At 38.0% G+C, this 25,939-nt stretch overlaps 1 long non-coding RNA gene across 1 annotated transcript; it reads left to right on the forward strand.

Moving 5' to 3' along the window:
* The first annotated feature begins 964 nt into the window (after positions 1-964).
* LOC142828974 (uncharacterized) lies at positions 965-25,689 on the forward strand. Its single transcript, XR_012903164.1, has 3 exons — positions 965-1,053; positions 19,862-19,925; positions 25,357-25,689. It is a non-coding gene; the product is annotated as an uncharacterized LOC142828974 (long non-coding RNA).
* The last annotated feature ends 250 nt before the right edge of the window (positions 25,690-25,939 follow it).

Below are 25,939 nucleotides of genomic sequence, written 5' to 3' on the forward strand. Positions count from 1 at the left end.
CAAAACACTTATAGCAACAATGAACAGAATAGGTATTGTTTAAAGCCTATTATTTAGAAATCATCTAATTTTTAAAGGTTAATTAGTGTAATTTACCCATCTTCGTTTATTAAAAAGGGTTATATGAGAACAATAAATGTAAGAGTTCAATCCATTTCATTTCTGCAGTTGATTCATCCACATCTGTTTAGCTTTTTATGACCACTTAATTGATTTGCAGAATTCTGTCCAGTGCAGATGGGCTACTGTTCATGACTACTTTCATACCATTTATATTACTGTTGTGCTGATTTTTATTCAAGGCCAAATAGAGGGGAATGTAAGAGGTGTGATGTACAACTTAACATAACAATGGCATGAGAATTCTATTCGGCTGTGTGACCAAAATAGATTTATGAAGAGAGTCCACAATAAATACAAGTAAGTTGTTTATACATATATAGACATATTTAATTATTCTACTGATTTATGGCCTATTTTATACATTTTTCAATATGTTTTGTTATTTTAGTGTGTGTTTTTTTACCGGCACCCCGTCTAGAGCCATTGTTGCAACCTAATTCTGCTGAAAACTAGGATTATGTCCCTTCTTGTATTTGTGAAATAAGGAGTATAAAATTGCAACTCTATTGGCTCAGTCCTGTTCTACACAGAATACATGATAGAATTATTTATGTAATTGTGATACTAGTAAACCATGTGCCAGCTCTGGCCAAGGTTGTTGGTGTTAGTTAAGAACTGACAGACTTGTTGCCAGAAACCAAGCTGTCTTACCTATATGTCAGTTTTGTTCAAAGTAAGTATTAGTCTTATAAAAATGTATTTAGTGTATAGACACTATGGCATGCTTGTAAGTAGCTGTATGCATTAATCTCACTTGCAAACAAGGTTCCTTCTAAGCTGCATAGCAGCATGGTCCCATTGCTACTTAATGAGCCCCACCCAGGACCTTAGGACTGCTGGGCACAGAGCTACCTGGGTGGGGGAGAGACACTTCTCCCTGAGCTACAACAGCAGCTCCCTTCTGAGGACAGAGCAGCAAGCCTCTCTCAGGTGATAGGGAGATTTATCTTTAGTAATCACTGATGTTTGTATATGTTTGCTTGTTTTAACCTGTAAATAACTTTTTTTATTGTAGTTAATAATCCTTTAGATAGTTTATTACAGGAGTAAGTACAGATGTTGTTTTTGGTGTAAGAACTAGGGTACCAATTGATCTGGGGTTAGTGACTGGTCTCTTGGGACTGGAATCAACTTGAATATTTTGTGATTTTTGCTGTAAGGGGACCTTTTATCATTAAGCCCAGCTTGCCTGGGTGGCAAGATAGATTTTCTAGTTTAAGTCTGTCTGTGACTCCATGGTAAGACTTTACAGTGATCCAGGAGTTCACATTGGTTGCTGGGTCGATAAAATATAATTATATGTAGACCATGCTTCCAGTTTGGGAAGTCTGCCCTGTTTTTGACAGCCTATCCTGATGTAGGTATGCATGGTCATGAGTCACTCCAGACACCATGATAGTAATCGCACATATAAATACATTGTGATGTACACACATATCCCTTCATATAGCAGACCAGATTCTCTCCCCTACTCCAGTGCAAAAAGAGTGGAAACTTACCAGGTCTCTTTTGTTGTGATTGCTGCTACTCTGAAGAAGTCCCCAGTGAGTATATTGCCAGCAGCTGTGCCACTATCTACCGAAGCCTATAGCGCAGGAGGTGTAGCCAGAGCACACGGAACTTTGGCTAACACAGCTGGTAGAAAAACAATTACTAGATGGTAGAGTTTAAAGCAGTTCTCAGGGCTTAACGGAGCACAGAATTATCCAGGGACTTGCAGCTAGCTACTGGATATCCCCCACTTCTGTTGTGCCAAGTGGAGCTCTGGTGCAACAGATGTGACCTATCTCTGATATATATATTTTGAAGAGTTTTTTTGTTTGTGGATTTGTCTGTGCAAAATATAGTCATACTTCACAGTTACCTGCAGGCACCAAATTTTGCATAAAGAATCCTGCCACTTAAATTAGTGGAATGTACTACTTTTTACACCGGAATGTGCTGGGTGAAAGGTTTAAATAGTTATCTTGGTTTTTCATGGGAAAATACATACAAATATTTGCTAACAAAATTAGAATTGAGTCACCTGTTCAACTGTAATTTTAGTGGAAAGAATGTTTACTGTTACAAATCACAAAAAAGGAGTGATGTCATGGTATGCATCTACTACAGACTACTAAATCAGGAAGAAGAGGTGGATGAGGCATTTCTAGAATAAACAAATAGACATATCCAAAACCCAAGATGCAGTAGTAACAAGAGACTTTAATTAACCAGACGTCTGTTGGAAAAGTAATTGGCAAAACACACAATGTCCATTAAGTTCTTGAAACGTATTGGGTAAATTTCTGTTTCAGAAAGTAGAGGAAGTAAGCAGAGAGACAGCCATTAAACTTGATTCTGAACAACAGAGAGAAATATGTTGTGATTATGAAGGTGGAAGGCAATTTGGGTGAAACTGATCATGAAGTAATAGACCTCATGGTTCTAAGGAAAGGAAGAAGTGAGAGCAACAGAATAAGAACCAGGGCTTAAATTCTCAGAAATGATTTTCTAGAGCCCCTCTCCCCTTTCTGGGCTTTAGCTGTGAGGTGCAGGGGCTTAGGCTTTAGCCCCACTGCAGATGGGGATGGGGGGGAGAGGGTTATGCACCAGGGCTCCGATGGGTTTGAAAAATATATACTGGAGCTATACCTCAGACAGCTCCAGTTGAATTTAAGTCCTCATAAGAATAATAGACTTCAAAAAGACTTCAGCAGACTTTGAGAACTGGCAAATAAGGTCCCATGAGAAGAAAATCTAAGAGCAAAAGTAGTCCAGGATAGCTAGTGGTTTCTCAAAGGAGACAATATTAAAGGTGCAATTGCAAACTGTCCCAATGTGAAGGAAAGATGGAGAAGAAGCCTCCAGGATCTGTCAAGAGCAATTTAATATTGACCTGAAAAATCAAAAAAGGAATCCTACAAAAACTAGTAACATGCACAAATTGCTGAGGAGGGAAAAAATAGCACATGCAAATAGGGACAAAATCAGAAATGTTAAGGATAAAACGAGTTACAGCTAACGATGTAGACAGCAATAAGATTTTTTTTAAAATACATTAGGAGCAAGAGAAAGACAAAGGAAAGCATAGGCCCTTACTTAGAGAGAAAAAAATGACAAAAGCTGATAGCATCAAGTGAGCTTAATGCCTGCTTTTCATCATTCTGCAGCAAAATGGCTAGAATGCAAGCCAAAACAGGGCAAGAAGAGGTTAACGAATATTTAGGTAAGTTGGGTGTCTCTAAGTTATCAGGGCCTGATAGAATTCATCTTTAGAGTATTTAAGGAACTAACTGAAGCAATCTCGGAACTGTTAGTAATTTTTGAGAATTCATGGAAGATGGAGGAGGCCCCAGAGGTTAGAAAAGGGCAAAATCTTTAAAAATGGGAACAAAGAGGACCCAGTATATTATAGACCAGTCAGCCTCACTTCAATACCTGCAATGATCCTGGAACAAATCATGAAACAATCAACTTACATGCCCACTAATATCCAAGAACAGTAAACCCTGGCCATTTATGGTGGATGTACTCCTGACACCATCCCAAATGGCAAAATCTGCTAACAGTGAGGGTGGGGTGAAGCAGAGTGAGTGCTCTGTTTCCTGACAGCTTCCAGCCCCTGTGGTGAGGTCCCCCACCCCTGCAGAAACCACGCTCAAGGTCCCTGTCCTCACACTCACTGTGGCAGCAGGGAGCCATGGGGAGCTTCCTGCAATGGCCAGCCACTGCAGGGAGCTCCTTGTGGCAGCCAGGAGCCATGGTGAGTGTGTGTGGGAGGGCCCTGACCACTGCTGCTGCCCTGCAACAAGCCCCCCCCCCCCCCCCCCAAGACTGCATCCTTCCTAGGACAAGGAATGGGTGTAATGGATGCAAGCAGGGCAGGGTAGTGTGAGGAAGGGGTGGGGCCAAACCTCAAGAGCCTCCTGTAGTTACAAAAAATAGCAAGTGTGGATTTGTGAGCAATTAATCATGCCAACACAACATAATTTCCTCCTTTGACACAGCTACTGGCCCAGTGGATAGTGGGGAAATAACAGAAATGATATACTTCATTTTAATAAGGCTTTTGAAACCGTCCCACATGTCATTTGCATAAACAAACTGGGCAAACGTCTAGATGAAATCACTGGAAGGTGGGTATGTAATTGGTTGAAAGCCGTTACTCAAAGATTAGTTATCAATGTTCCACTATCAAGCTCAGAGGGTATGTCTAGTGGAGTGCCGCAGCTATCAGTGCTGAGTCAAGTACTATTCCATATTTTCCTTAGTGACTTGGATATTAGAGTGGAGAGAATTTTTATAAAATTTGCAGATGCAAGCTGGGATGTGTTGCAAACATTTTGAAACAGTGTTTGAATTCAAAACAACCTCCACAATTGGAGAATTGGTCGGAAATCAGCAAGGTGAAATTCAGTAAAGATAAGTGCAAAGTACTTCACTTAGGAAGGAAAAAAAAATCAAATGCACCACTGCAAAATGGGGGATAAGTGGTGAGATGCTTTTGAAAAAAAGATGGGATTCTGGTTGATCACAAGTTAAATACATGTCCAAAAATGTGATAGGCGCTAAAAACAATCTGGGGAGTGTTTACATGGTATCATATGCAGGACACTATTCAGCACTGGTGAGGTCTCACCTGGAATACTGTGTCCAATTCTGAGTGCGACATATTAGGAACAATGTGAACAAATTTGAAAGTTTAAAGGAGAGCAAGAAAAATAATCAAATATTAAGAAAACCTGACCTATGAGGAAAGGCTAAAACACTGGGCATGTTTAGTCTTGAGAAAAAATGACTGAGATGAGACCTGATAAGAGTCTTCAAATACGTTAAGGGCTGTTATAACGAGGAGTGTGATCAATTGTTCTCCATGTCCACTTAGGTAGGACAAAGAAGTGACAAGCTTAATTTGCAGCAAGTGAGATTTAGGTTACATAAGAGAAACTTTCTGACTATTACAGTAGGCTAGCATTGAAAGCTGGTGGAATCCTCATCACTGGAAGTTTTTAAGGACAGTTTGGCCAGGCATGGTTTAGATTTACTTGGTCCTGTGTTAGCACAGGGGGCTGGACTCAATGACTTCAAGGTCCCTTTCAGCCTTTCGTTTTGTGTGAATCTATGATTTAACCAATTCCAGCAGGTAGGTAATTTTAAGCAGGTATTAAAGGAGTGTAAAAATTCTAAGCTCCAGTTTGTACGTCAGGACATTTCCAAACAAAGTTTAAATGTAGTTATAATTGTCTTTGTATATTTTTATTCAGTACAAGGCTTGTTTACGTAAGGACTCTTTGTTTTATTACAACTGTAGTTTATCCTGTGGAATATACAGCCTACAAGGAAAGGGCTTTACAAATGCTGGGTCACAGTTTATAATGGTAAACAGCTAGCTGGCTGCAAAACACTTCGTTTACTTGAGCATCTGCAAGCATGGCTGCTTGCAGCTCCTAGTGCCTACTGTACACTGTTCCCAGCCAACGGGATCTCTGGGAGGCAGTGCAGGCTGGGTCAACACTTCCTACAGTTCCCATAGGAATGGTGAACAATAGCCACTGGGAGATGCAAGCCGCCATACCTGTGGACATTGAGGTAAACAAAGTATCTTGAAGACAGCAAGTGGCTTATTCCTACAAGCTGCAAACCAAAGTTTGAAAAAACCCTGTATTAGCATGTGACAATTACGAGGATTCTATTGTGTGTAATATATTTCATTTACGAGTGCAGCTGGAAAATCTTATGCTCAACTGAGTATTTGCAGTAAAGCAACCTCATTCACAGAGTCCATTAAGGAGAAGATTATGACAAAAAGTAATGAGAAATTGTCCAAAAGAAGGCATCTGTTGGTTTTTAAGGGCACTGCTACAATTTATCAGTGTTGTATGATGCAGACAGTAAAGAGGAAAAAGACCACGGATGATCTCTGAAATATTTGAAAAACACAACAAAATTTTCCTCCTACTTTTTTTATCCCCAGTCTACCAGCCCTTATTTTCTATGGCTTTTAATTTTTGATGCAGGCCTCTTCCCAAAAGCCAGATGAAGGTTAAGGAAAGTCCCTTCACTACCATTTGCTCCCAGCAGAGATGAGTTGGAGGGTGGCATACTCTAAAATCTGCAGCGATACACCTTTTTTTTTTTTTTTTTTTTTTTTGGCATTCACACTGGATTTGTGACAAACTGAAATGTATCAGAAATTTGAAATAGGTGGAAGAAAACACTTAAAAACAAAGGATTTAATTAACATCAAATGGATAAAACAATATTTTTATATATGGGGGAGAAAAGACAGCTTAGTACTATGTCATTGAACTGGCACATGCTGGGTCAGTCTCATGCTGCTATAGGATATCCAGTTTGGCATAGAAATCAGAGTGTTTCCTCTCAGAATGTAGTTGTACATGTGTGTCAGAATAAAAAGGGCCCTAATTACAATGTATTTTCCAGTCCAGTGCAGGTTATCATATAGGGCCTTTTCCTCCAGTTGATCTTCACAACTTCTGAAATCAACAGGACTCCATATGGGAATTAAGTTCAGTCTTTGTGGATTTGACTACAGGATCAAGGCCTAAGACTGGATGTCCTGTCAAAGTGGAAGCCGTGTTTGAACTGTACCTACCCCCAATGGTACCCTAAACCTGAACGGGACCTTTGGGTGCTACTGCAGTACAAATAATAACTACAGAGCCCTTTTTTCCCTCAAGGACTGGTATGAATAAAAAATATTTTCTAAAATTTTAATTTTTAAATCTATTAAAAACCATCTTTACTAACTAAGGTATAGGAAATGGTGTTTTCACCAGTGGTACAGCAGCAAATATACCTAATCACAACGCATTAGTCAACTTAATATAACTGAGTATGAATGGAATAACAGGATAATTTGTACACCTTTGTTTATTTAACTGAAATTACTTTTTAAAATCACCAGCATTAAAAGAAGAAAGAAAGGACACCATAGTACCAAAGGCTTGTGAATCATTTTTATCTTTGGTTTAAACTGAAGTAGGTGTCACCTGTTCAGGAAATATGCTGAAACTGCGGTAGCTTGGCAAGATCTAGCTCGATGATTGCACAAAGGCTATTCCTAATAGAAAGCCTTCACTTTATTTTTCTCTAACTGGAGCTGAGGTTTAAATCTTGAAACCTAGAGCCTGATTAGGAAAAAAAAAAAGTAATTTGTAAGAGAACTTTTCCGCTGTGAAAAAAAGCCAGATTTTACTTCGTGTTTTGACATCTTCAGAGCACTGATAGAGTGACAGCTCTATCCAAAAGTTTTTTTTTTAAAGTTAGATACATTGTCCTAAAGACAATAACATATTGTGCTGATTTAAAACAGAATTAGAATAGAAATAGTATCAAATACTTTCCTCCCATCGTTAAGTTCTATCTTTTTGTCAAAACTAAATTTTTGTCTGCAAGCATATGTTTTGAAATTAAAATCTTACATTTTTATTTGTAGTTAACAACATATACTTTTAAGAAGACATTTCAGGGCAGTCAATGTTTTCTATCAAAAACACATTACTACTGGTATCTGATTTCAAAGATTTTAATATCGTTATGTTCTGCCTTTGGATCAAACTGCAAATTGTCATACCAAGCTTAGGGATTCCTTTAGCTCATGGAGTCTCATCTAAATCCCACTACAGATTTCCATGACTTCACTGTGTTCTGGTTGAGGCCCATAGCCTATTCACTTAAATGGAAGTGCACACAGAAGTAAGTGCTATTCTCAGTACAGTAAAACTCCAATAGACCGGCATCCAATAGTCTGGCACTCCTGATAGTCAGGCATCAAAATGGCAAGAGCCTTGTGAGTGAGCTTCGGCAAAAAGAGAGTCCCAAGGTAACAGCGGCAGCAGCTGAACTGAGCAAAAAGGGTTAAAAAAACTAAAACATTACAGTATACTGTATACAGTATGTACAATAAAAAGGGTTAAGAACACTTTATATACAATATATACTGTATACAGTGTATATATATATAACCAGCTTATAGTACCTCCTGATACTCTGGCATATTTGATAATCCGGCACCACCTAGCTCCCATAGGTTCCGGATTATCGGAAGACTACTGTAGTAGGTGGATCAGACCGTTTGACAGGGGAAAGTCTAGTAAACCAAGGAATCATATGCTATACGTAGGAATAAATATTTAGAGTAAGGATTCAGTACACTCATTGCACGTCATCAGATCATCATCAGATCTTCAGTTGCAGCTTTCAAGCACTAGGCACAGCTGTGGAGGAAGGATCAAGGATGTGAGCTTACTGTGTGTCTGCTGGTTATAGGGCTGTTTTATTTAGGGCCAGAGTCCCGTAAGAACAATGGAAATGCCTTTATAATTTGTGCCAATTACCAACAACACTAAGGATCTGTTTTTGGCAACCAGAGGTCAACCAGACACATGGATGCTCAGGTCACACACTGTTTCCCAGCTGCAGGAAAAGGAGAATGGGTGGTGGGTGAAAGCCCAGCTGGAGAAGGCAAGCTCATGTCCCACTCCTTCCATCCAAAGCCACACCCTTCCCCTGAGACCATGCCCTTTCAAGAACCACCCCCCAGCAAAGTCCCTCCTGACCTCAGTCCTAAGGTCTGATCCATCTTGGTCACCTAGTAGGCCAGGATTGCTGTGACGCAGGCCCAGCCCTCGTGGGTGGCAGGACAGCATAGACAGTTTTGGGAAGGCATGTCTTCCCTTGCCTACATTACCCGCCGCCCATGAAAAGAGGGTCTATATGAGTCACTGGCATTTGCCTTGCACACAAGACATCCTCTGTGGAACCAGCTAGAATGGTTACAGGCCTGCTTTACACCTGCAAAGTGGCACAAAGAGGAGGAGAATCTCACTCGAGTACTTTTAAACTTAAGAAGTTCACATTAAAATAATAGACTTATAAAAATAAGTTAGGCTTTACTTTACATCTGCTTTTTATGCAGACTTTATATCTTATGTAGTCACGGTCTGTTGGAAAACATGGACCCAATCCTGTGATCCCTTAGAGACACACCTATTCCGTACCTGCATGAGCAGTCCCATTGAACACCATTACATTGCTTCTACAAGAGACAACTTGCATCATTAAGAATTCAATGGACTGTCATGTATGTCAAGTCTGAGATCACTCTAACAGCTTTTTCCATTTTTAAAATACCGAATAACAAATATTTTATCCTATTTCTCTCCCCTAAAGTTAATAACTACTGGTTAAATAATAGCTACTGACAGAGAAGGCTTGGTGAATGGTAGTTCACAATACAAAAGTATATTTTCAGACATTCAATAGCTTGTCAATGTGACACAAAATCCTCCAAGCAAATTCATTAGGCCAGAATTAAATACTTACTTTTGGGGAAAATATAGGAAAAGAAACTTCATCCTTTGTCAACTATACTTTTGTTAACCAAGACTTTGCCAGATTTGCAACATGTCAAAACCAGTACTTTCCTCAGCCATTTATATATCAAGAATGCATACTCATTGTTAATAATTAGTTTCCGCTTGCATGTGACAAAACAGCTAGCTGGCTAGTCAGCCTCAGTCAGTGTCTATTTATGGCACAATGTCAAAAAAGAATGTCCTTCATTTGTGACTCAACAATAATGAACATGGCTAAATCTAAAAATTAACAAAAGAAAGTGAACAGCTTTTTAAATTCTGAAGAACATTAGATTCGGGTGTCCTTTTTGTTCTGATTGTTGTGGCTTAACACTATGAAAAGACCACCTGTTGGGCTGCCATTTTGTGAGTCTATTAAATGCAGTGATTGCATAAAAGAACACTTTCCAAAATAACCTAGTATTATTATTCACTTATTTTATAGTAAATCTGCATTCAAGACCTGCAGAAAAAAGTATCAGGCTTTTTCCTAAGTGAAATTCAAAGCTGTAAGTTTTCTATAAATGCACACTTATTGCAGATGCATGATTTTATACTCACAACCATATTTTTAAAATGAGTTCAAGTAAGCCTTTAATGTGACAATTAGGGTTCATATAGTATAAAGCCAACATTTTATAAATGATATAAAAGTGATATAACTTGTGATAATTAGACTAATGAAGATTATATATTGAAGTATAGTTTCAGTAACCTCATATCTTAATTGCGCGAACTTAATATTTTTAGGGACAAACTATTTTTATATTTAATTTAAATAAATATTTTAATGTGTTTATGCAAATAAAATGCATGATGTATGGGCTAGAATCTTATATGAGCATTTTGTTTGAGAATAATTTAATATGAGAAGTTTATAATAAATAAAAATATTTCAACTATCTGAAATCTCTGGAAAAAGTAATGTGGAAGAAGAAAAAAGCTTTTCTATTGATTGTAAAGTGCTCTGGTAAAAAGGGCTATATACATTCAAAGTATTATTATTAATTATTGGTATTTTATTAGAGGAAGAAAAGTTAACAGAAATGGTAAAACAAAACAAATAAGATATTAATAACAATGTCTTGATCATGAATAATTAAATTTAACAAAATGTTTTCTAAACATTAATTTGCCCACAATTAGTTCTTAATTACTAAATGTGAGGATGAGAGTCCATTTAATCAGTTTAACATCTCTTAGAATTCTACATAAAAACAGCATCTTATTCAGTATACATGTGAAGTAATGAAGCAAACACTTTCCATCCATGTTACATTTTCCTAATTCAGAGCATTTGTCAGTTAATAATGTCCAATCAACAGTTAGAAAACTTCAAAAACATTATTTTCTTTCACTTGCGTGCCTGATGAATTCATGAGTTATTCACACTGCCATTCTTATATGTTCCTCAAATGTTCTTAATTTAAAGGTTTAAATGTGGAATTTTAATTTTTGCATCACAAAGAATTAATGACCAAATTCTGCAAATGGCTACTAACAGTGTGTTTCTTATTGCAATGAGTCATGGGCCTACTCATGGTACTGAGGTTTTTTTTTTTTTTTTTAAATTATTTATTGCCTGGTGAGCCCAATCAAAAGCTTCCCCCCCCCCCCCAAGCTAGGTGCTGTACAAATACGTGTCTACACTGGCCATAGCATGTAAGGCATGTGTGCTTTACATGCCATAGTGTAGAGCAGATTGCAACCACACTTTGGAATGTAACTGTACATAGCAGTGAAAGATTGTGGCAGGAGGAGGCAGTGGGGAAAGGTTAAGCTCCCCAGATTCCCAATGCTCTCTTTCAGCTTCCTCACCCCCACCAGAGCCCTTTCCTGCTGCTGCAACCTTTCACAGCAGCAGAAGTCATCTCCAGCAGCTGAGAGACTAGGAGGACACTACGCTGCTTAAAAAAGAGTAATATAGACATGGGAGGCACTGCTGGGGTATGAAGAGCATTGGGTAGGATGTATACCCCGGGGTTCTAGTATGGCTTTACAATGTCCTAATGTCTAGACCATGTTCCCTGTAAGCTGACCACTTGGGTGGCCACCCAGAAAAACTTCATATGCTACCCAGCTGATTAGCAAAGTGACCACAGCATGTGTTTCTAATAGTGATGCACATCCATACGTGCCTCCATGCATATAACAAAATGTATTCTGCTCATGATCGAAAAAATTAAAGGGAATACTGTTCTGCACTGCTGTTTATACCCAAGCTAGCTGATCATTCAGAGTCTGTACATTACATGCTCCAGTAACTGTAAACATACATATAGTGTTAGCGTCTCAGCTAGTATAAATGGTGTAAAAACTCCATTGACATCAATGGGGCTATACCAGTATATACCAACTGAAGATATTGCTCCATAGTAAAAGACTGTCCCAGGTCAAAGTACTTACAGTCTAGTAGTGATAATAGAAATAGGTAATACACCAGACTGACTCTGTTTGCAGGATCAAGCTATACATTTAAGGTGGCACATTTCAGTGGATTTCTTTACTTTTGGTTTGCTGCCAAGAATGTTTTAAAGGAATACTCATGTGGTTAAGTCTTTCCGGTTTTTATTTTGTTTTCCTTTTTGTTTTCCTTTTTAGTTTTCACTATTGATAGCAACCTGATGTGGCCTCTTTAAAAGGTTTCACCTTTTCACTTTGTATATTATATGACAATAAATCTTTTAGTTGGGGGAAGGGAGGCGGGTAGGTTGTTTTTTACATTTAAAAAAAATTATCACTATTTAGTAAACAACCTACAAAGCCACAGAGAATTATAACTTATAAACAGTAACAAGTGAAAAAAGACAAGGAGCTGGATGAATTAACACAAAGCTCCTATTCACAAAGAACTTGATCTGGCCATCCTTGACCTTAGGCAAAACTCCAAGGAAATAGTGTGGATTTCACCTGAGGACTGCAGGATTGGGACCAGACAGATAATCAGCTTTCAATGGTTAATGAAGTGGGAAACATATAAGAGTAATTTGAAATATATTTATATCTTTTAATACACAAACATAAAGGTTACATTTAAAACTTTGGATCAATTTTGCCCTCTTACATCTATGCCGTATCAGAAATGTCAAAGTGGTTGCACATCTGTAAATGAGAACAGAAATTTACTGCTGTCATACACAGGATAAAATTTACTTCATCTCCTAAATAACAGTGCTTGTTTTGTTGATAGATATCCAGTTTAATGTAACATTTATTATCTTGGAATTTCAAAATGAAAATGCGGGTTGTTTCATCTTTACACAAACCATTTTAAAACAAGGTGACTTAAAATATAATGGGTTTTGTATGTCAAACATATTTGCATGGTAAGCAGATTTCCTACATGTGGATTGAAATATATTTTATGCTGGAGAAGAATGCGTTTTCTTATGAATATTGGCCTAGCAAAGAAAAGCAGGGCAAAATAGAACAGTGTACAATGCACCAGTATAAATTAATGTCTGGGTTTATTGTTCACTGTAATGTAAAGAGTATGTACTGTGCACTTAAGTATTGTATTATGGACTTATGGAAACTGAGTCTAGCAAGCAGAAATGGCTTATGACTGAATAAAAATATGTATCTTTAAGAGATACAATATGTTTGGAACCCTGAGGGTTAATGAGAGGTAAGCTTGTGAAGGGGGAGATGAGATGAAGGAAATAAAAGACGCTGAATAGATGAAAGAAGTGATTCAATGGGAGGCTTTGTTGGTCACAGCTAGGTGTCAGAAACAAACTAGAAAAATGGGAACTGCTTTAACACTGGGAGGAAAATAAAAAAAAGAACTTATATCACATACTAAAAAGAGAAAGAAAATAAGAAATAATAAAAGGCTTTCAGGCTTTCTCCATGGTATGTCTATGAAAAAATAAAGCAAGCAAGAGCAAAAGAAAGCACTGAAATTGAATTCCTCTCTAAAGGTATCTTGTGGAGAAGGATTCATTGTCCCATCCTTTTCACATCAAGAATTTAATTTTACATTCCCTTTGTCTGTCTTGAGATACACTTCCAGTTACTCTACATTGCTCCCCCCCCCCCTTTTCCTCCCATTTAAGTAGCCTTTATTGATGGAGGAACAGTTAGAATGGAGGCAACACAGTCATGAATAAAAGCAGGCCCTCTCCCATTCTGATTTTTGCCTAAACTTTGGAGCTGCACTTGAAGATAGAACAAATTTTTATTCATGAACATTTTGGGAAACTGTTATTATCCTATTACCTCCACATCCTTCCCCTCCCCCCTTTTATTTTTTATTTAAAAAAATACCTGATGTGCTGAGAAATCATTTCAGGAGCATCCATATCTCAAACTAGGTTATTTCTTAAAAAACTGCATTACTAATTAACCTATAATTAAGTCTAACTCAGAAAAGCATTATCTGTTTGCCCATTAGTTATTTCTCAAATTACTCTAAAATTACATTCAATAGAATTTCTTTATAATGAAACATGAAAATGGTTAGATACTTTTAGTATCAGGAACATTTCAGTTACCATATCAGATTTGTTATGTTTATCACCATCCCCCATGATTTAACATCGCTTCCCCTGTATTAAGCTTCCCTTTGGTGCCCATAGCAACATCCTGAAATGTTACTGAAGGGTTTCCAGGATTCCTTATAAAATAAGCTGTTGATTCTGCAGATCTTTCACACCCAGCCACTTATATCGGATTTACGGTCCTCACATCCAAAATTCACTAACACAGAAACTGATCACGGACTTTCATAAACATCATTACTGACTAAAGAAATTGCTTAATACTGGATTTGTGCACTGTAGAAATCAAGTTATTTGCTTTTATCATTAACTTAACTTGTAAGAGTATCATGTTGTACCAATTTTTTTAAACGACATTTCCCCCCTTTTTTTCTCCTCTTTCATCTACAACAGCAGTGGGAAAATACCAGCCAGTGGGCTGGATATGGTTCACCAGGTTTAGCCCCTGGCGGGCGGCTGGCCACCACTGTATTCACCTGCACCTCCGCAGGTACAGGTGATTGCAGCTCCTGCTGGCCACGAATTACCATTCACAGACAATGGGAGCTGCCAGAAGCAGTGCTCCAGTCTGCACCACTTCCTGTGGCTCCCATTGGCCAGGAACAGTGATCTGTGACCATTGGGAGCTGCAATCGCCCATACCTGCAGAGACACAGGTAAATATAGCAGCAATGGTTTGCCTGGGCTAACCCTGCCAAACTGCCACTGTCTTATTGCCCACTCCTGATTTATAGGCACTTTTGTGAGCACATAGGCCTGTGCTGTCCCATCTGTGCCCGAGAGGTCACTTTTGGCCATTAAGAGCAACTGTGTGAAATTTAAAAAAAAAAAAAATCCGATCATGAACTGAAAATGAGATTTTTACAATGGACCGTCTGAATGAGACCATATTTATGGATGCTGCTCAACTGCCTTCAGCCAGGGGTGGCCCATGGATACAGGCAACCTCAGCAGTCGCCTAGGGCGCCGCGTTGAATGCGGCGCCCAATCATGTCACGCCGTTGCAGCCTATGGAGGCGGGGGCACCAATCACGAGTTCCACCTAGGGCGCCAGTTGCCAGCAGCCCTCCTTGAGCCGCTCCTGCCTTCAGCCAGCTTACTAGGAGCAGCTCCAGTACAAACAGGAGAACTCACAACAACTGTTGCCAATTGTCTACCATAGTTGCTCAGCATCTCCCCTGCTGGCCACCTGCTGTATCACATAGCAGGGAGGCAAGATTATTGCCAATATATGTGGCCAATAAGATTAAAAAACTTGGCTTTGTTTGAGCCTAATAGGGGAGTTAGTAAGTGGAGGCTCCTTACGCCTCACACTACCATCTAGGAGGGGAGGAAAAGAGAAAAATCAACCACCAGTTACAGTTTCCTGAATTTTAATTGGTCCAATAAATCACAGACCAATTCTGGATAGCTAGAGCTTGGTTACTCCAGCCACTCCCCTGCCCCTGATTTGTGACACATCACCTTTGCCATGGGAGATGGCTGACATAGTGTGCCAAGGGCATCACTAATAGGGAACATGTGGATTGTTTCTGTTCCTTTCGTGCCACCCAAGGGATGCAGAGGGAACAGTAAGGGCAAAGGATCTTCCCCAAAATATGCAGGATGGCCCTTTTGCCCCTTTGGAAAAAAATATGATACTTGGGATGAACAGGGTAGAGATTTCTAATATAAACTGTAGAATCCTTGATAACATGCAGTGTTTGTTGGAGAGCCATTGACTTGAACTTGATGTTCCCAATAATTTTGCTTTTTTTTTTTAAAGGGATACTTCATCTCAAAAGGTTCTTTATTTACTTTGAACAAGAAGTTTCATTTGAATTCTGTATTGTACTGCACAGCACACTAATAAATGGACCCTGTTTTCTGAGACCTTACTCCAGCAGTCTATTACATTTTTGAAGTGAAATGAGTGCACTTTTAAAATTATATTTTAGTGACATTAATCATGCTCTTGGATTAGCAAAGTAGGTCATGGACTATGATAATACTGCAGGATCTATTGCTGCTTCTAACATTCGAATAAAGATTTTGAATCACAAATATTTGGCAGTTATTTACTGTAAATATTGGATTCCTCAGAGCTCAACTTTTTCTCTATCCAGAAAACAGGATGGATATATTTGGGCTGTGTTAAGAATGAAGCCAGAGTGTGTGCAATAACAAGCATGCCATTGGGCAGTTGGAAGAACACAGAAGAGGGCCAGCTGAACAAAAGAATCCCACCATCAATCTCCTTTGAGGGAAATGTTAACAGGGGCTACTTAATGTGGAGAACATGTGCAAGGAGAGGGCCCCTGGGTAGTTGAGCATATAAGAGCCATGTTGGTGCCCTAAATGAGCTCTGATTGTGTGGGAAGAATTGAGATGCAGACATGTTGTACATGTAGCTTGTATTCTCCACATTAAAACTGGATGTGGAAAAATAGGTAAGAACCTGGAACTAAATTCAAAGATGTTTCAGAAGGGTAGCTGTGCTAGTCTGCAATTGTACAAACAACAAATAGTCCTGTGGCACCTTAGAGACGAACAAAATTATTAGGGCATGAGCTTTTGTGAGTAAAACCCACTTCATCAGATGAGATGGAGTGGAAATGACAAAATTTGGGGCATATATAACAGCAAAAGAAGTTATCTGTGAATTGTAGGACCAGTGTTAATGAAGCTAATTAGTGGATGTGTCTCATTCACAGTATTTGATGTGGAGATTGTCAATAACAAAAGTGGAGAAGTTGCCTTTGTAGTGCGTTAACCAGCTAAGATCTTTATTCAAGCCTAAGTTGATAGTATTTAAGTTCAAGTTCAACATATGCATACTATTTTCCAGTACTTATTCCTGTCTAGTTTTCAATGTTTCTCAGCACAGAGCTTCCAGCATTCCCTTTGGAGAAAAATAGTTCACAATTTACATCTGAGTCCAGGAGAAAGTTTTTACTGAAGTTCAGCCTAAGTTTTCTTTTTTGTAAACTATCTATCCTTATTCTATGCTAAAGAAGTCCATTCCCTCTTTAGTTATCATTTGGCCATGCTGAACAAAACCAGATTTAAAAAAACAAACAAAAGAAACTAGATTTGCTAACAGTACAAGGTGATGAAATATAAACTATGAGTTCCATATTCTGAAATTATAAAAGTGACATGAATGAAGTAGTTTTAAAATTAGTTCATCCTATTTTTCTAAGATAGAGATTTTATTCCTGTAATCTTTCTTTATAAGCAAATCTCTTCAGCCTCAATCATTTTTCTGCTCTTCTCTCTATTCCTAAATGGAATCTGTTTATTTATGTGTGTGTGTCTCAAATAAAAGCCCAGAATGAATATAGAAATCAGGTATATTTTCATCAGCATTGCATAGGATTGATAGGAAAAAGGAGTAGGGATGAACATAGTAAACTTACAACAGAGGATACACTTTAAAACACACATTGACATAATTTTAAATGTTTTTCTCATAACGTCCTTAGGTCTCAAAATAAAGACTTCTAAATCTATATTGTTCAGTTATAAGATAAAGATATTAAACCCACTGCAGTTAGGCAAAATTTGCCTGAATAATAATTAGGGAAAGGGAACATCTTAAGAATGTTTTATGATAAGCCAATGGATATCCAGTCTGAAAATGTAATTTGACTCTCTACTCCCCCTTTTAAGACTACCTTTCTCTTTGCCAATATAGCAAAACTATTGTGAACGTCATTACATGGATGCCCTATAACCCAGGCGACAGGCATTCAGAACTCCACATAAATGCCAGCAACAGATGCAAATGAAAGTAAAGGTCAACATTTCAAAAGGTGGCCTCTCTCTGTGCATCTTTACTTCCACATTTGTGTGTATTATTACCTGAATGCTCAAATGAATTTATATTATGAATCTCATGTGTTCATACAATCTGGCATGAATTGAGTGCAAATGGGTTTTGCATGGGGAAATATTATCATTTGTATGTACAAAAAAAAAGTTGCACAGGCATGAGCCAAGCTCCCAGTACCTTCAGTAGGGGCACTGCAGGATCAGGCCCTTTGAGGTCAGAGTCTGCTATTACAGAAAATGAGTGATACAGCCCCCTTTGAAAACTTGGCTGACTGCATAAATTAAGTATGCATTTTATTGCCTACCTTTAAAAGTAAAGCTGATAATATTTTCATAGAACAGATACAGTAACATTAGAATGGAAAATAATCCACGCTGCTTTCTATTTATTGTCTGTGGATTCATAGTCAGCAAAGCCCATACTCATGGATTAAGCAATGTTTATACCTCTGGCTAGCTGCAAAACCAGACGTTTTATTATTTGTGTGCATTGTGATAGTTATCCAGTGGCCCTAATCATGGATCAGGGTACTACTGCATTACCACACACACACACACACACACAAACATAAATACACACATGCAAGTGAGGGGCAAAAAGACAGACTCTGCCCTGATGAGTTTACAATTGATGTACAATATAGACACTTTATGATTTTTCAGCATTCTAAAATACAAACAAGATTCTTAAAACTTTTTTCAGAAAGTTGATGTTATGTTGTAATTTTTTTTTTAAGATTAAACATACTAAAAATCTGTTCATACTTTCTAAAGAGCTAATCTAATTGTACAAATGCTATAAAGATTGTATACATAAACACACATACGGACAGATAAACACAGATTAACTGGGTATTTTAAAAAGCCTTCCATTCTGTATACACGTTTACTGTTAAGATTAAGAAAAACTAAACATACGTTTAACCTCAGGATCTCACTTAAGTTCACAAAGACAAACCCTAAGAGAGATTCTGATGTTCTTGTTCCATTCAGTCTTCAGTTTTTATAGAGAGAAAGTACACGTGTGTATATATTATAACAGTATATATAGAGATACACACACTCATTATGTATATATAATTTTTTTGTCCTTAATGGAGAACTTGAACTGCAAACAGCCATGTCAGAACTCAGATGGTTAACATTCACTTCTTGCTGTTTTATTGCATATTACCGTGCGCTCCTGAGCAGCAGGAGCAGATTCAAGCAATTACAATCAAGTCAGGGCACACGCCGTGGCTGAGCAACACGATCATGATGAGGATACTGATGAGGCACTTATCGAAAACCCCACATCATCCACACTCATCAGCAACAACATGTCACCCCAAATGAGGCATCAGCTGCCTTCAAAAGGCTCATTGCACACTGTTTACAGCTTTCTTTGGACCCACTTTTGATTTTGCGGTCAGGGCTTAGTTCAAACAGCAGCTGACTGGTCCTGCAAGTCTCAGGGTTCACTGCAGCTTATTTCCTCAGAGTGAGTGTTTTTCCACTGGGGGAGCTGACCAAGGGGAAAAAAGGTTCCAGTTCAATTCCTCTAAAATCATGGTGTGTCTATGAGACTGGATTGTTAATTATACCAAAAATGTACATTGATGACTCCAAAATCAGTCTGGGAGCAAAGCGGGGAAATGCAAACAAACACATTCCAAAATATTGCATAGTTTTCAATTTGCTCTTTTTAAAAATACATAATTGGCAATAGAAAATCAAATGTAAACACTGAGCCAGATTCTCACTTGTACTGACGCCTCTTTGCATCATTTTGGCAGGGTAAAGGTGTTGCAAAGTAATTTACCTTCTCCTAAGACACTATTTTGTGGGGAGTTTATACTAATTGCCAGAGTTGTTTAAAGGAATCTTAGGGTAAATAAGTATCTGTTCCTTTATGTGAAGACAGTCTGTGAGAAATGTGGACTAGCTTTATATTTTATTCATTCCACTTGTAGCAATGAGAGAAGTATTTTTATATGATTTTTCAAAGTGCTTTACAAATGTAATTGTCCCAACACCCTGAACTGACATACTAATTATTTTACATATATCTATTTTATAAAGGGGTAAACTGAGGAACAGAGAATTACCCAACTCACCTCAAAAGTCACTAAGACAGAAATTAAACGTAAGTCCTGCTCCCCATCTAACTATTATCCCTCACTCCTTCTTTTTCAGCATTGAAACAGTAGCTGGAAGCATATTTTATTATCTTATGTTACCAACCAGTTTTGTTTCCCCATTGGTTCTCACATTTCAGAGTGCATGAAACTTAACACGTCCTATGGTATGTTGTACCATAGCAAATGTTGTACCAATAGCAAATGTTCATTATGATAAATTAAAACAATATTTAAGGAGCTTCATATATCATTTCCTATGTTTGTTATTACACCTCAGTTTGTTTTCTGGTTGCTTTTAGTTACTACCTGTATAATGGCAGGTCGATAATATTCAGTAGGGTGCTCCATGTTTTTCTTCCTATTCTGTATGTTAACTAGGTCTTAGTGCAATGATAGATCGAGAATAAGTATTTTTCAAAAGAGACAGGAATGATTGCAGTAGAAAATAAAGATGATTCTACAGTATCCATTTACAATTCTTATAATTAAATGTACTAGACCCATGGCTTTCCCTCTCAATAGCAGCAAATATTCCAGATAATTGTTTAAAGGAATACATTTCCTCACTATAACTTATACGCAAGGGAAGGGTGGAAGGGGTGGGTATAAATATTAAGTTAGAATAGAATAAAGATCCTAGAAATTGTGCGGCCAAAATAAAATGCATCCACTAATGCACAGCATCATAAGAACACTTAACACTGCTTCAATTTAACACATCTTATCTTTGGTATGGACAGAACAATGGACAGAAAACATTGACTTCTGGAAGCTATGTAGAAAAAGTAAACGTTTACATTTGTGTGTATGCCTGTTTGTCTGAAGTGTATGTGTGTGTTATCTGTTGTTGGGTCACCATCTAATGCTCTTTGTAATGCACATTCTAAATTAGGCAAAAGGGATGCATCTTTCAAATGCAGATCATGTTTGCACTGGAAGAGCAATGAGAACACTTGTCACTTTCAGAACATTTATGTGCTAGAAGTACTGTTAGCAGAAGAGCAGTTTAGATAAATTCAAGACTTTTTTTGCTGATCACAAACATTAAGCTTCACACCTGAAGCCCTCAACCCCCTGCTGTGCTCTAATCCTAGCACCATTCACCCTTAGAGACTCAAAGTGCTGTGCCACTGCTCTCAAACATTTGATTGCCCTTCGTTTGAATGCCACCACCTGCAAAAATGCCTTTTTATTCCCTTTGAGCCTCTTGAGAAGGAAGTAAAAATGATAATTCATGACAAACATTAATTAATTGTTTACAAGATGATCTTTTCTTTTTCTAACTTCTGTTCAGCAGACATGTTGAGCTGCAAGATTCCACTCTTGATGCCAGAGTTTGTCAAGAGGTCTGCATTGTTGTTTATCACTCAGGCATAGGATAGACTGCAGGTCATTGTTTCTTCAGTTCAAGTAGTCCTGTCTGGCTCTTGTTTGAAGAATGGAAGTGACATGCATGAGTTCCCCAACAGAAAAGAACTACCGGTTCTAAGAAGGAACAGGGGTTTAGCTTCTAATGCAGAGTAAATAAACATTTTTCACCACCTCTTGCTCCCTGTGATTTTTTAAAAGGTCAAGAGGTGCCATCACAGTATTTTAAAAGCTTCAAATTATGTTTAAATAATGTATCGCTAAACTCACAGAAGTCTTATTGGAATTTAAGAACCTACTGTGATTGTTTTGAGTCCTCAAAATTCACCGTCACAGAAAGACATGTTTCAAATGGAATGCAGAAGGCTGCTGTTAAAATGACTAAGATTCTCTGAAAGTTTGGATGCTGTCAGACTTTTCTCACAGTAAAAAAAAACACTGCAAATGAATACAGATTTGAACCCTTAGCTCTTCAACATGCTAAGAGGAAATAATGCCAGGCAGTTTTAAACAATATGACCAAAGTATTCAGAGTTGGACCATGGGAGTTCAAAGTCATGCTCCTAACTCCATATTAAGGTATTTAAATAACGCAGCTGGTTTTCAGAAATGTAGAGCACTCACAAATGTCACTAAAATCAACAGGAGTTATAAGGACTTTACAATTGTAAAATCAGGCCACCTTTATATAAGCACCTAACTTTGGGTGCCCAAGTTTGAACATTTTGGCCTATTCTTTTCACAAGGAAATGGTTCCATTAACTTCAAACCACATAAAAAATGCAACAAAATTGTGAAGAGAGTGAAAGGTCTTACTTGTAAGAAGTGCCCAGTAACAGAGCTTCATGAACAACTCAGGCTTCCAGATTCCAAATTAGGAGACCTTAGCTCACGGCTGCAAGGCTAAAAATCAATTCTGTATTTTCTGAGTTAATACTAAGGATTGCACTTAACAGACATGGAGATAATAAGGTATGCAGGAGGAGTAAAAGCAGTGCACAAAAAATTCAGGCCTTAGTCTTGGCAATGATCCAGCACAATGATGTATCAACCAGATTTTGAGGGGGGGAGGGAGAAATCAATAACATCTGTGGTATAATGGTATTAATTAAAGAAGCTCTTCAGAAGAGCTCAAGATGAGAGGCTCGGCCTGAAATTCAGACAGCTGAAGCTTGATTATCAGGAAAGAATGCTTTTTTAGCTATGAGTGGATAGGCCAAAAGATGCAATGTGTAGAAATGGGGAGAAAAAATGCTTTTTATTTTAACTTTCTTTAAGTAATCAATATGTGCTTTTCACTTGCATTAGGAGCCTGTCCAGTTTCAAAGCCTGTTCCTATACTTCAAGATGAATTCATTACCTTCTAAATCTGTAGATTTAAAAAAACAACAAGCATATTCATTTTGGGTGCATATTCTTAATAATTCTTAACATTAAAACTTCTCCATGTTTTCTACTATATTGACCCTTAAGCAGTTTTCCTAAGCAATTGTCATCCCCTTGTTTATGTTGCTCCTCAAGATTTTTCTAAGGGGAGTGCCCACAAGAAAATCAATTATTACTACTTGTAAAATAATTTATTTAAGAAAATACTTTCACAGTTTAATCCCTGATACTGGCAAATAAGTGAAAATATAACCTAGTTAGTTACTGTAATAATTGAGCCCCTACATGAAGACTATGGATTCAGGTGTTGTTTTTTTGTTTGTTCTTCCCCAGTTTTTTGTAAATAATGCTGAATTTTGTTCTTTATGCATTATTTCTATGTTTCATTTTTGTTGTGTTTATATTTTATAGAAAAGCAATTTAAAATGTGAAGATGTTCATTCCATAGTACTTTTCCTGTTCTGTCCACATTGTTTGTCAACCTCATTTAAGATTACAGTCATAAATTTTAAACCCTAAAGGGATCATTATGATCATATAGTTTGGCTTCTTGAATAACAGGAGAGAGCGTTTCACCCAAAAATTACTACATCTTTCCCTTCTCTTGTGGATGAGCTCCAGAATATCTTTTAGAAAGATACTGATTTATAAACTTCAACTGATGGAGACTACACCAGTTGTTTCAATTGTTAATTACTCTCACTGTAAAAATGTATGCCTTGTTTCTAGTTTGAATTTATCTAGCTTCAGCTTCCAGCTATTAGACCTTGTTATGCTGATGTCTGCTAAATTAAGGAGCCCTCTACTATCAGAAAACGACACCCCATGTAGGCACTTGTGGACTGATCAAGTCACCTCTTAACCTTTCATTGAATAAACTGAATAGATTGAGCTTCTTTAGTTACTTGCTGTAAAACAGGTTTTCCAGGCCTCCAATCATTCTTACAGCTCTTTTGCAAATCTTTTTCAAATTTTTTAACATCTTTTTTAAGATGTGAGGGCACTAGAACTGGATGCTGTATTCCAGTAATGATCACCCTAGTGCATGAGCCTAATAAATACAGTGGCATTAACACCCTACTTCTACACAACATTCCTTGGTTCATTTAGCCAAAGATTCGATTTCCTTTCTTAGACAGCACATCACACTGGAACTCCTCTAAATAGTTTAAACCCCATAATTCCTAGTCCTTTTCTGAAGCGGTGTTTTCCAGAATACAGTTCTCTAACCTAGTTTATAGAACAGAAGACCACTGTTATAATCTAGCCTGATTTACTGTGTAATGCAGACCATAGAACTTTCCTAAAATTATTCATAGAGCAGATAGTTTAGAAAAACATCTGATATTGATTTAAAATGTAACCATTGGAATAATTTACCAAGGGGCATGGTGGATTCTCCATCACTGTTAATTAAACTCACTGTTAAAATTGTACACCTTAGTGCCAGTCTGAACTGTCTAGCTTCAATGTCCAGCCATTGGATCATGTAATACCTTTCTCTATTAAACTGATAGGTCCATTATAAAAAAAATTGTTCCTAATGTAGCTTCTTATAGACTGTAATCAATTCACTCTAAAACCTTGTATTTTTTAAGCTAAATAAATTGAGTTCCTTGAAACTATCACTGTAAGACATTTTTCGAATCCTTTTTTCTTATCCATTCTTGTAGCTCTTCTCTGAGCTCTCTGCAACTGAACAACATCCTTCTTGAATTGTGATCACAAAAACAGGACACTGTATTCCAAGAACAGCGCCAAATACAGAGGAGAAACAACTTCTCTGTTCCACCTTGTAGAACTGACTCATTATTCTCTCCATGAGTGGTTGCTGCCACTAGATGGGACAGCACACCACATCCTGGAGTTATGGGGGTTACATTAGCACTTTTGCTCACAGCTTCACTGGAACCCAAGAATGTCTGAATGTCAACTGGCAAAAGGGTGCAGAGGGTTTACTGACGTTTCATGGGTTTGGTTCATACATTCTACTTCTCCCAAGACTATCATGTGAGGCCTTGAATAAATGCCTGTTTGACTCTGATAATGACAATTATTGGGAAATGCATGTAAAAATACTATGCAAGGAGTTATGCATAAGAACTGAATATATGTTCTTAAAGTCTGTGTTTACTGGTCACCAGCAAAGGTGAAAACAGGGTTTCTTTCAGACAAGAGGGCTATGTCTACACTGGCATGAATTTCTGAAAATGCTTTTAACGGAAAAGTTTTCCGTTAAAAGCATTTTCGGAAAAGCGCGTCTAGATTGGCAGGATGCTTTTCCGCAAAAGCACTTTTTGCAGAAAAGCGTCCGTGGCCAATCTAGACGCAGTTTTCCGCAAAAAAGCCCCGATCGCCTTTTTGACGATCGGGGCTTTTTTGTGGAAAACAGTGCTATGCTGTCTACACTGGCCCTTTTGCGCAAAAGTCTTTCAGAAAAAGACTTTTGCCCAAATGGGAGCAGCATAGTTTTTCCAGAAAAGCACTGATGATTTTACATGAGATCTTCAGTGCTTTTCCGGAAATTCAAGCAGCCAGTGTAGACAGCTGGCAAGTTTTTCCGGAAAAGCAGATGATTTTCCAGAAAAACTTGCCAGTCTAGACACAGCCGAGATGTTTATTCAACATCTTTTCATATGAAACTGAATAATATCTTATTCGTATCTGATTTCTTATCCCTAGTCTGAACGGAATGTAAATGACAAGTTCTAAGAATTTCCGAGAGAGGAACTGAAAGAGAGAAAAAAAAGCAGAGTTTTGCTGGAGGTGCATCTGAAAAGTTTGTTTGACCACTTTCAGAGGACAGAGACAGTACCCAAGCACCCTTCACTGAGGAATGAAAAGGACAGTGGTTTTATGCAAAAGGGGTCTCAGCAAAGGTGGGCTGAAAACACTGGGGAGAACTGTGGGTGACAAAACTTCGTCAGCATACTGACCCATTAGTTAAAATTTAGAAAGCATGTTGTTATTTTGATTTATATGTGTCTGATAATATTGGAGTTACTGTTACTTGAATCTCAAATCTTTGACGTTAAACATATCTTTCTTTTTACTACATCTTTGTCCGTGTGATGTGGTACAGGTTGAAACTCTGTAATCAGGACTTGTGTGGTTCAGCAACACCCCCGGTCTGGCATCACTGGTCACCCCATGGGTGCTCTGGGAGTGGAACACTCACAAGGGAAAATCAGTGGGCTGGGGCTAGGAGAATTAGGGAAGAGTGGACTGCTTTGGCAGGCACTGGGAAGGGAGCCCTGGCACCCAG

Source organism: Pelodiscus sinensis, chromosome 4 (assembly GCF_049634645.1).
Source record: "Pelodiscus sinensis isolate JC-2024 chromosome 4, ASM4963464v1, whole genome shotgun sequence".
Classification (NCBI taxonomy): domain Eukaryota; kingdom Metazoa; phylum Chordata; order Testudines; family Trionychidae; genus Pelodiscus; species Pelodiscus sinensis.